This window comes from Callithrix jacchus, chromosome 16 (genome assembly GCF_049354715.1).
Source record: "Callithrix jacchus isolate 240 chromosome 16, calJac240_pri, whole genome shotgun sequence".
NCBI classification, from domain to species: Eukaryota; Metazoa; Chordata; class Mammalia; order Primates; family Cebidae; genus Callithrix; species Callithrix jacchus.
In genome coordinates, this window is record NC_133517.1 from 30,528,161 (window position 1) to 30,540,285 (window position 12,125).

The 12,125-nt window shown below is 39.5% G+C and overlaps 1 protein-coding gene across 3 annotated transcripts in view; it reads right to left on the reverse strand.

The window, feature by feature from the left end:
- CPQ (carboxypeptidase Q) overlaps nucleotides 1-12,125 on the reverse strand; it is a 557,221-nt gene that overhangs the window by 467,575 nt on the left and 77,521 nt on the right. Inside the window, exon 2 of one of the 3 annotated variants that reach the window (XM_078352659.1) lies at nucleotides 3,785-3,856. The exons of the other annotated variants lie outside the window; for them this stretch is intronic. The gene's annotated coding sequence lies outside the window, so the exon portion shown is untranslated. The remainder of the gene's footprint in view (nucleotides 1-3,784; nucleotides 3,857-12,125) is intronic. 3 annotated transcript variants of the gene reach the window in all.

The following is a 12,125-nucleotide window of genomic DNA, read 5'->3' on the forward strand; positions in this document are numbered from 1 at the left end:
AGACTCTTGGTCCACTGCAGCTGTTTATCTCAAATCTGTGTTCTCTCTACTCCCAAGAGAGATGAATGAACTTAACCAAAGAAGAACAAACTCAAAATGTCATACCACTCAGAATTTTCTATGACTTTCTCATAGCTTTAGTTTCTATTCGTTTTTCTGCCTCTTGGTTTTATCTTACTTTATTCAGGATACATTATTCAAAATATACAGCCAATAGAATTATCATATCCTCAAGCTCTGTGCTAATCTATGGTCTGGCAAAGAGAAAAACATTACTCAGTTCTTTTAGAAAGGACTATATCCTTGTGTGTTCACATGAGTTTGTGTCCATCAGCCTTGGTGGGAAGGACACAAAAATATAGAACATTCCTACTGTCTTTGTGTTTACCCCCCTCATTATCAAAGGCCCTCTACGTACAGGGTCTCCTAGCCACTGCAAATCTCCAGACTCAAGTCCATTTTCAACATCAAAGTCAAATCATCAAAACTCATCCTGAAAACTCAGGCAAATCCAAAAGATGAGACATTGTACAGACTAATTGGCTTGTCTCTTCCACAACTCTATGTCATATGTGCATGCAAACACACACACACACACACTCCCCAAAGAAATTCACTATCCTTGATTAGGTCCTGACCGAACAAACTGGCTGCAAAAGGCAATTTGGGGACAATTGAGCAATTTGAATTTGCAGTAGTATTAGAGGACATTAAGGAATTATATAGTTCATTTTAATGAGAGTGATAATATTATGGTTAGGCAGAAATTGTCATTTTTAAGAAAAGTATGTAAAGGCAAGATAATACTAGCAAAAAAAACAGAAAATAATGAAGCAAATATGGCAAAATGTTGACAATGGTTAAATTCAGATAATGTGTATATGGACATTCATTATTCCTTTCTGATTACATTTGAAATTTTTCATTCAGAAAAACAATTTTTAAATAGATCATTCTTGAAAAATGGGTATAGCTAGAAAATACTGTCCTTTTTATAATAAAGATAGGAAAATCTCTTTGCATAGGAAAACACTCAGATAATGTGAAACCAGACCGTGCAAATATACAGAGTGAATAAGGCAGCCATAGGGCAAGTGTCTACAATCCTAGGCTCTCGCACAATCCTCTTTGCCCTTTTACTCATTCTCCAGGAGAAGACAGCATTGTCTTAGGCATACGTGCATGGCTTCATACCCAGCAAGGAATTGCACAAGAGCTCTTAAGCATAGTCAGAGTTCCACTGTGGCCATGGAGGTTCCACCCCATCTCAGTTCTCCTTTCTTGCGAGAGTTCTTAGATGTTACTATAATTCCCATTGGTTATTTAACCTCACGTGCCCTATATTACATATTTTGGAAGAATTAATGGGATGCAAATCTTCTCCCTACATATAAGTAATATAGGCACTGACTACATCCACTGATGATATCACTTACTACATCCAACAGGACATCTGCTTTGAGGTTTTATTTTTTTTTCTTCCTCTCTTGGTGATGAAGGATTTTTCTCACTCTCTAACCTAGTCTTCCTTAGGCCTGTGACCATATATTTGCCAGGCTGGATGAGCCAGGAGTCTCTTTATAGTCTAAGCTAATTGACTTGTATGGGGATCAAACCCATGACCCTGTGCTCATTAGCACCTTGCCCTAACAAACTCCACTCAATCTCAGACCTTAACCATAATCCCCCACCTGACAGAACAGCAGGCTTGACTCAGAAAATATCTGTGCCTGATACTGACTCCGCAACAGAAAAAGTTGCATGATTTATGAAGCACTTTCTTTATTTCCCAACTTGATACTGACCATATCCACCCTTAGAATGTGCCAAATAATTGCAAAGAAAGCAAAGGTTTTCTGTTTCAAAAAGGCTATTCTCAAATGCTCAAAAGCCTAGAATCCCAAATCAAAATATTTTGACCATTTCTAAGATGGGGGAAAGTCAAAGACCTTATTTTTCTAAATCAAAAACTGCTGTTTTACTTCACCAGTCCATTAGGACAACAGTGGGGACAAATCCAGCATCTGGTGAAGTCAAGGCCACCTGATTAACACCAGAGCAAGATCAAGCAGAGAAGCAATAAAACTGCAAATAAGTTTGAGAGCCACTAAATAATAAAATCCTGGCCTCTTGCCATACTTTTTCAAGTTAAAAAATATCCTTCCACATAATGTTTCTCTTCTAAAATTATCAAAAAAAAAGTCAGGCCTCCAAGCACGAGCATTTGATAGAAGTATTTAAGGCACTCAGTGAGAGAAAGGCTAAGTGATCAGATATTGCCCTGCGTGCTCTCAGTATCAGGTCTCTTGGAAGTCAAGGTTAACCTGAGAGATGTTACAATGAAGTGTCCTCCAGAGAGAGGGGCACACACTGGCAGGAACAGGCAGATGAGGCAATGGCCAAAGCAAAAGGCAGATAAGCCAAAGTTTGAGTCAAAGTTCACAAACAAGCAACCTACGAGCTGAATCCAGGTCAGAAATATTTCATTTGGCCTGCACAGTGCTTCTAAATATTAAATCTATTGTTGACACTAAAAGGTCAAGAGATTTCACTTAAAATCTAGATAACTATTTTTCTCTGGAAAAATCAGAAGATCTGGGAGCAACCCCATGAGGAGAGGCTATCCCCATCATCAGGCCACCACAGTCCCACTACTCCTGATGGTGTTATATTAATCCTGGAATCCTAAGTCGCTCATGATCCCACCCTGGCCTATATAGCATTTGAATGTGTCACCCCTTGTTTGAGGAGCTCTCAGCTTCCAAAGGTGAGAAAAAAATCAGGAATCTGGAAGTCAGTGAGGCCTAAGAATTATCTTTCCTCAACATGTATGTGCAAGCTACTTATTAAAGCCAGAAAGCTAGGTGAAAGGTAAAAGAACTATAAGGACTAAAACAGTTAGGAAAATCAAGGTGGTACTGCCAAAGAACATAGCAGTGAGATGAGATAAAACCTGAAGTGGTCCTGACAGTGTTTTTTTTGTTTGTTTGTTTGTTTGTTTTCGAGATGGAGTTTCACTCTTGCTGCCCAGGCTGGAGTGCAATGGTGCAATCTCAACTCACTGCAGCTGCTGCCTCCTGGGTTCAAGCGATTCTCCTGCCTCAGTCTCCTGAGTATCTTGGATTACAGGCATGCATCAGCATGCCCAGCTAATTTTGTAGTTTTAGTAGAGACGGGTTTCTCCTTGTTGGCCAGGCTGGTCTTGAACTCCCAACCTCAGGTGATCCACCCGACTCAGCCTCCCAAAGTGCTGGGATTACAAGTGTCAGTCCCCATGCCTGGCTGACAGTGCTTTTATATCTTGGGAGCAAGAACTGCTAACTAGACTGAGGATAACCTAAGGTGACAGTAGACGATTGAACACAACCATTTTCAAAGTTAGACAACTTCATGTGTTTTAATGCAGGTCCCAGTGAAAACAAAATGGTGACTGCAGGGACAGGACTAAATAGCTCTTTGCACTTTCATAAGAAAAGAAAAAAATGCTGTTGCTTCCATTATATGTTGGCTAAAGGAAAGAAAACAATTTGGTATTACTCCCTAAAGTGGAAAACTCACATACTCTATGACCAGTAATTCAGTCACTATTTACCTAAAAGAAAATCTTGCACATGTACAAATATCCATAGCCATCACTGTACTCAACAGCAATAATCTAGAAATAACCCAATTTCCAATCAACAGAAAAGAGGATGAATAAACTATGTACTACTCCATTTTCTGATGCTTATAACAGAAAACTTGAAACTGGGTAATTTATAAAGAAAATAAACGTATTTCTTACAGTTCTGGAGGCCAAGAAGTCCAAGGTCAAGAGGTCACATCTGGTGAGAGCCTTCTTGCTGGTGTGGACTCTCTGCAGAGTCCCAAGGAAGAAAAGGGCATCACTTGGCAAGGAAGTTGAAAGTGCCTACTGAGGTCTCCCCTCCTCTTCTCTAAAAGCCACCAGTTGCACTCCCATGATGATGTGGTTTAGATCAATCTGTGTCCACACCCAATCTCATGTTCAAGTGATCACTAGTGCTGGAGGTGGGGTTTAGTAAGAGGTGACTGGATTATGGAGGTAGATTTCTTGTAAATGGTTTATTGCCATCCCTCTTGGTACTGTCCTTGAGATAGTGAGTGAGTTCTCATGAAATCTGGTCATTTAAAAATGTATAGCACCTACCCCTTGCTCTCTTGCTCCCGTTTCTGCCATGTAAGATGTGTTCTCACCATTTGCCTTTCACTATGATTGTAAGTCTCCTGAGGCCTCCTCAGAAGCCAAGCAAATGTCAGAATCATGTTTCCTGTACAGCCTTCGGAACCATGAGCAAATTAAAACTCTTATTTACAAATTACCAGTCTCAAGTATTTCTCTATAGCAATGTAAGAATAGACTAATACACATGATAATCAATTAATCTGTTATACCATTAATCCATTCATGGATTGATCCATTCATGAGCACAGAACCCTCACGACCCAATCACTTCTTTTTTCTACAATTTCATCTTTCATTTTATATTCAGGGGACATGTGTGGGTTCGTTACAAGGGTTAGGGGTATGAGTGATCTCATTACCCAGGTAGTGAGCAGAGTACCCAACAGGTAATTTTTCAGCCCTTGCCACTCTCCCTCTCTACCCACTTTACTAGTCCCCAGTATCTACTGTCCCCATCTTTATGGCCATGTGTACCAAATGTTTAGTTTCTACTTATAAGTGAGAATATGTGCTATTTGGCTTTCTGTTCCTGTGTTAATTCACTTAGGATAATGGCCTCCAGCTCCGTCCATGTTGCTCCAGATAACACAATTTTGTTCCTTTACACAGCTGTGTAGTATTCCATGTTGTTTATGTGCCATATTTTCTTTATCCAATCCACCATTGATGGGCACTTAGATTGATTGCATGTCTTTGTTATTGTGAATAGTGTTGTGGTGAACATGAGCACATGTGTCTTTCTGGTGAAGTGATTTATTTTCTTTTGGGTATATGCCAAATAATGGCATTGCTGGATTGAATGACAGTTCTGTTTTAAGTTTCTTGGGAAATTTCCAAACTGCTTTCCACAGTGACTAAACTAACTTACATTCCCACCACTAGCATATAAGCATTCCCTTTTCTCCTCAGCCTCACCAGCATCTGTTATTTTCTGAATTTTAAGAATGGCCATTCTGACTGGTGTGAGATGGTATCTCATTGTGGTTTTGATATGCATTTCTCTGATAATAAATGATGTTGAGCATTTCTTTCAAATGTTTATTGACCACTTGTCTGTCTTCTTTTGATAAGTGTCTGTTCATGTCCTTTGCCCACTTTAGAATGAGGTTATTTGTTTTTGGCTTGTTGAATTGCTTAAGTTCCTTATAGAATCTGGATATTAGACTTTGGTTGGATACATAGTTTATGAATATTTTCTACCTTTCTGTAGACAGTCTGTTAATCTATTGATAGTTTCTTTTGCTGTGCAGAAGCTCCTTAGTTTAACCAGATACTACTTGTCAATTTTCGTTTTCCTTGCAATTGTTTTTGAGGCCTTAGCCATAAATTATTTGCCAAAGCTGATGTCCAAAATGGTATATCCTAGTTTTCTTCCAGGATTTTTATACTTTGAGGCCTTATATTTAAGCCTTTGATCCATTTTTGGTTAATTTTTTTATGTGGTGAAAGGCAGGGTTCCAGTTTCATTCTCTGCATATGGCTAACAAGTTATCCCAGTGCCACTTATCGAATAGGAAGTTCTTTCCTCATTGCTCATTTTTGCTGACTTTGTCAAAGATCAGATTGTTATAGCTGTGCTGCTTTATTTCTGGGATCTCTATTCTGTTTTATTGCTGTATGTATCTGTTTTTATACCACTACCATGCTGTTGTGGTTACTGTAGCCTTATGACACAAACAAGTTGGACAATGTGATGCCTCTGGCTTCATGCTTTTTGCTTATGATTGCTTTGTTTATTCAGGCTTCTTTCTGGTTCCATATAAATTTTAGAATTGTTTTTTCTAATGCTATGAGAAATGACACTGGTAGTTTGATACAAATAATGTTGAATCCATAGATTTCTTGGGGCCAGCATGGCCATTTTAACCATATTGATTCTTCCAATCCATGGGCATGAATGCTTTTTCATTTGTTTATGTCATCTATGATTTCTTTCAGCAGGGTTTTGTAGTTCTCCTTATAGAGGTCTTTCACCTCCTTTGTTAAATGTATTCCTAGGTAGAGAGAGAAGAGAGAGAGAGAGAGAGAGAGAGAGAGAGAGAGAGAGAGAGAGAGAGAGAGAGTGTGTGTGTGTGTGTGTGTGTGTGTGTGTGTACTCTAAGTGGGACTGCATTCTTGACTTGGCTCTCAGCTTGAACGTTATGCATAGAACTACTACTGCGAATCACTTCTTAAAGGCCCCACCTCTAAATACCATTACATTGGGGATTAAATTTCAATATGAATTTTGAAGAGAACAAATATTCAAGCCACATAAGCTGTTATAGTCACACATTAAATATTACAGAGCAGTCAAAAGGTATTAATGAATATAATATGCAACAATATAGATGATTCTGAGCAATATAATACTGAAGTTTAAAAAGTGAACTTCAAGGCCGGGCGCGGTGGCTCAAGCCTGTAATCCCAGCACTTTGGGAGGCTGAGGTGGGTGGATCACAAGGTCAAGAGATCGAGACCCTCCTGGTCAACATGGTGAAACCCCGTCTCTACTAAAAATACAAAAAATTAGCTGGGCATGGTGGCGCGTGCCTGTAATCCCAGCTACTCAGGAGGCTGAGGCAGGAGAATTGCCTGAACCCGGGAGGCAGAGGTTGCAGTGAGCCGAGATCGCGCCATTGCACTCCAGCCTGGGTAACAAGGGCGAAACTCTGTCTCAAAAAAAAATAAAAATAAAAATGAACTTCAAAAGATTATAAACAACATGATGCCCTATGTTTTAGTTACAAAGAGCAAGATGGAGAGAGAGAGAGAGAGAGAATGCATACAGATGCAATAAAACTACATAAAAAGAAAAGCAATGAAATAGAAACACAGGGTTCAGAATGATAATTAGTTCAGATAGGGGTAGGCAGGGAGATAGGTTGGTGACGTATAAAGATAATTACTGTCAAGATGTTCTTGGGGACTTGTATATTAAAATTTTTGTTTTATTAAAATGAAAAATACAGATCCTGGAAATGCCCTTTGGAATCTAGTTTAATGTAAATTGGTGGTCTATCCCTAATATAAGAGGTCTCTTGGGAATAAATAATCACTTTAGAGTTAGTTTTGTTTGAGATGCCCCTCGTTTTTTAGAAAATCTGGTATACAAGTTGGTTGTTGTCCTGCAGCTCCAAAGCTGCTAACCAATGATATCTGCTAAATCATTGTGAAATTAAGAGTATATGGTCTCTACATTCCCTTTGAGTTCAAAAATCTGTGATTCTTCATGTTGGAATTATGTCCTATACATGCTTAAAGCAGAGGTTTCCAGTCCTCAAGGATACTAAAAAGGTGCCCATTTAGGGAGGGAGAGATGGGGGAACAAAAGAGAGAATGAATAGATGGGATCCAAAGCAAGCCTTCTTCAACCACAATAGCTCCTTTTTGTGTGTTTTATAAATTGGGCTCCCTCCTAAGATCTCACTTGTTGAAAGGATTCTATCATGTGAAACAAGCCAAAGGGGTGGAGGGAGCAGTGAAAAACAACCACTCTAAATAATAATACTCCATTAGTAGAATACATTTTCAGTCTCCATGTAAGTGTTTATAAAAAGATCCCCTGTGTCAGGGGGATCCTTCAAGCCATTTCAAGCATTACTGTATTTTATTTAATTTGTTTGATTGCTATATTCTTAGAAAATTGTGTCAGTGAATATTTTTTAAATAAAATCAAATTTTTTTAAACCAGTAGACCCTAATTTTCCCTGTGCCAGGGAAATCAGGAAAATAGATACTTTGATGAAACACAAAATGGAAGCTGCCTAGATCTCTAAGTCACGATACAGAGAGGGGTGCACTGGAAAACTGCCTAAGCATCAAAGAAATTTGCATGAGAGAAATAAATCTGTGTTGTGTTAAGCCACTAAGATTTAAAAGTTAGATGCGGACCTCAGACTACCCTAGCATATGATCTACAACACATATTCTATCATAGTTTCCCATGCTTCTCCATTTAAATAAATTGAGGATACACAGGAAACTTCATGTAGACCAGTGGTCAGCAAACTTTTTCTGTAAAGGACCAGGAAGTAAATATTTTAGGTTTCACAAGTCATATAGACATATATGTCCTAAGTGTCCTAACTATGCAACTCTGTCATGGTATTTCAAAAGCAGCCATAGATAGATAATATGTGGGAAAAATTAGCATGGTTATATTTCAATAAAACTTTATTTACAAAAGCAGAGAGCAAGCCAGATTTGGTCCAAGGGCCATAGTTTGTCAACTCCTATTATAGATATTTAAATCTTTCCTTCATAATCTCTGAATATGTAGTCTCAAAAAGTACAGATTTAAGGAATTCACAAGAGTTATCCTGTATATTTCAAGAGAAATGATATGAAAAAGGAATAAACACTATCTCTCTTTATTTATTCATTCAATAAATAAATATTAATGGAATACCTACTTGTGAACCATACATTTTACTAAGCACTGTGGATATAGCACTGGACAAGACAGATAAAATCTCTGCCTTTATAGAGCTTATTTCCTGTGGGAGTAAGAAAAAGGAAAAACTGAACTATTAATAATGATGCCAGGGTAGTATATGAAACATAAAACAGGGCCTCTATCCTGGTATAGGCCTACCAGAAAGTTAAGCCTGTGCTGCAACCTGAAGGATTAGCAAGTTAGCCAAGTAAAGTGGGGAGACAGAGTGGGAATTCCAGAAAAAGAAAAATAAATGTGCAGAGGCAAGAAGACAAGTAAGACCACTGCACATATGACAAACTGGAAAAGATTAGTATGACATGCACGAGGATTCAAGGTGGAGAGTGAAAGCCAAAGCTGGAGAGGGAGATAGAAGAAAGACCATAGAGGGAGGCCTGTGAGCTATTCTAGAGAGATTGAACTTTATCCTAAGGATAAAAGAGTGCCTAATAAGGGTTTCAAACAGGAGAATGGCAAGAGGAGATTTGTGTTTTTGTGTTTCAAAAAGTTCACTCTGGAGGTAGGACGGAGGCTGAAAGTAAGGCGCAGAAGACCCGTTAAAAGATTATTGTCCTAATTCTCATGGAATACTTATCACCTGTACTAGGTATAGATGAGACCTGAAAGTAGTAGAAGGAGGACTTATGCCTCCAATAGAAGTCTGATAAACTAGTTATTGGTACAGGTCTACCCTCCCTCCATAAATGACCACAGAACCACAAAACTGGGCAAAAAGGCAACTATTTTCAGGCATTGGAAAGGGGCGCAGTGTAAGACTGAAATCTCTGAGAGAATAAAAACTCATAAAGTAATCCCAATTTCCCATCTCTTTGCCCCAGGACAACTCCCAACCACAGTAAACTGAGCTAGAGTCCAAGCAGAGGACAGCAGTCTTACTGAGATGAGAAGGCAGAATCCAAAGTGTTAAAAGTTGAAACATGCAGGGCAGGGCACCAGAGAGGAAGAAACCATGCAACATGAGGCCCTCAAAGTCCAGGTAGGAGTCCCCTGCAAGACCATTGCTGAGAGACGGGCTGTATATGTGTAGGACAGGACTACCCAAAGCTTATAGAGTGGCTGCTATAGGATTAAAAACAAAAGATGTATGAGGTTTGGAGCATTGTTGGAAGATACGGGCATTCTGACACAGCCAGGGAAGAATAAAAAACTGATGAACACCTTATTAATCTTTGAAGTTTCCAGCAGAGACATCAGAAAGGGTTTAACTTAGGGCCACACCATAGAACATGCATTCTCAACAAGGGGAATATCATCCTGAAGGGGATGTCCCTCTGTCCCTGCCAAAATTAGTTCTTGTCAGGGACAGAGGGGTAAGCAAAAAGAATCTTAGATATTACTATGCTTTGTACCTCTTCAAAGAACCACAGTACATAAACAGATACAGAGTTAGATCTGTGACATTAAAATTTTGTGGAGGCGGGAGGAGCAAAATTGGGGAAAAAATGTCTTCAAAAAAAATTTCCTTTACAATAATGGGAAAAAAGAGAAGCACTGCCCTAGGAGTACAGACTACTCTAAACTACTCCAAGGAAAGCCTAAAACTAAGCCTTGACAAGATCTGCAGAGGAAGCAGTTTGTAAGTTACGTCCTAGTAATTTACAGGGACTTAGGCAGCACCTAGAGTTTTCTACAGAACCATTATAGCAAAGCATAAAACCATGCCTATCTAAGTTCAACGTGATCACCTTCTAAACAGACAAAACAAAACACACACACATGAAACTTTTCAGAGAAAGATAACAGATTTCAGAGTGTCTACAATAAATTGTCTGCAATGTCTCTCACACAATAAAAAATGACTAGATCTGCAAAGAAAAAAATTTGACCCACAATTTTTTAAACAAGTAATCAGTAGAAATCAATTCTAAGATGCTCCAGGTGTGGGATTTAAAAAAGACTTTCAGACAGCTATTTTAAATATGTTTAAGGAATTAAAAGAAAATATGTTCAAAGACTGAAATAAAAATATGGTCCTGATACATGTACATTTTTTTTCCAAGACGGCAGATTGGAGTTACTGGTAGCATGCCTCTCCCATTTGGAAAGTCAAAACAATGCATAGAGATTCACCCTGTGAACTTTTTCCCAAGAAGCAATACAGGAACTTAACAGGAAAACTAAAAGAAACCACAGATACTTTGAATGAAATGGTAGGCTTCAGCTTACACCATGAGCCAGGCAGAAAACTGTAAGTCCCCAGAGTGTGAGAAAGGGTTAAACTACCTCCAGGATATACACTCCTACTGGGGAACCTGGCAACCCAATCACAGGGGAAGGCCTTAACCCTACACAGCATTGGATCTGATTTAGGGAGCAGTGAGGATTATATGATGAAGAACAACATTGAGACATACTCTGTGTGCATTCCCAGTCTCCAGCAGGGGTAGAGGAAAGCCATTCCTGATCCTATTTCACAGCAGACCTCACAGAAGTTTTCCAGCTGACACAAGTGGTAGTCACAGGTTGGGAGAAGCTCCCAACTAAGATTCACAATATAATCTCAAGTGGGGATGAACTCCCTTGGCCAGAACTGAGGGGTGACTGGGAAATGGGCTGCAGCCACAAGCACAGAAGCAGTATTCTCCTGCTTCTAGGGCAGGCCGGGAGGGGCATGGCCTGGGCACAGTGGTTTCCATCTCCATGGGGAAAGCTTGTGCCCTGTGGCTGTCCTGAGTACTAAGCGCAGACTGACTAGAAAATAGCTAGCTGCTGCTAGTGGAATATTGCAAGTGTGAGAACAGCTTTGCCAAGTGCATGGGAACTAGGTGGGGCTTACTGCCACCTGCTACTCCACAATCTCCATGAAGACTCTTCTGTACAACAGAGGCAGCTGTGCTCCTCCTGGAACATTACCCCAGCAGCTGGAGAACTTCTCTCCAATCCCCTCTGGAGCCACTGCTTGTGCCCACATGTGGAGAGCCAGACCACAGACTTGCCTGACCGCCAACTTGGCTTTGCCCCTCTACCTGCCCCAGTAACTTAATGCAAATGATAGAACTTTGAGGGAGCTCTATGGCCCTTTCCATTGTCTGAGTACCTCCCTTGGGTAACATAAGGCAAAAGAAAAAAAAAATAATATCATCATTCTTCACAAAACTAGAAAAAAAAATCCTAAAATTTATATGGGAACAAAAAAGAGCCCACACAGCCAAAGCAATGCTAAACAAAAAGAACAAATCACATTGTTTTTGAAGCATCGCATTACCCAGCTTCAAACTATACTATAAGGCCATAGTCACCAAACAGCATGATGCTGGTGCAAAAATAGGCACATAGACCAGTGGAACAGAACAGAGAACCCAGAAATAAAGCCAAATACTTACAGCTAACTGATCTTTGACAAAGCAAACAAAAACATAAAGTGAGAAAGGATGCCCTATTCAACAAATGGGGCTGGGATAATTGGCTAACCACATGTAGAAGAATGAAACTGGATCCTCATCTCTCACCTTATACAAAAATCATCTCAAGATGGATCAAAGA